Source organism: Dioscorea cayenensis, chromosome 2 (genome assembly GCF_009730915.1).
Source record: "Dioscorea cayenensis subsp. rotundata cultivar TDr96_F1 chromosome 2, TDr96_F1_v2_PseudoChromosome.rev07_lg8_w22 25.fasta, whole genome shotgun sequence".
In the NCBI taxonomy this organism is placed as follows: domain Eukaryota; kingdom Viridiplantae; phylum Streptophyta; class Magnoliopsida; order Dioscoreales; family Dioscoreaceae; genus Dioscorea; species Dioscorea cayenensis.
This window is the reverse complement of record NC_052472.1, coordinates 1,276,874-1,277,083: the sequence shown is the minus strand read 5'-3', so window position 1 is coordinate 1,277,083 and position 210 is coordinate 1,276,874.

Genomic DNA, 210 nt, shown 5'->3' with positions numbered 1-210 from the left:
AAGTGACGCTTGGATTGATAATATAAAAAATTAGAAATAGTGAATGTTGAATGTAAACCATGACTCCAGCCTCACCAGCCTCGCCTGAACAGTAAACCCAGCCATGAGGTTCCTCAGTAGCTCTTGGGAGATCTACGCTGGCTCTCATGCCGATCCACGCAACTATCATCCTTCTCGTGGTGGATCTCGCGGGGGCTTCTCTGGTAGATC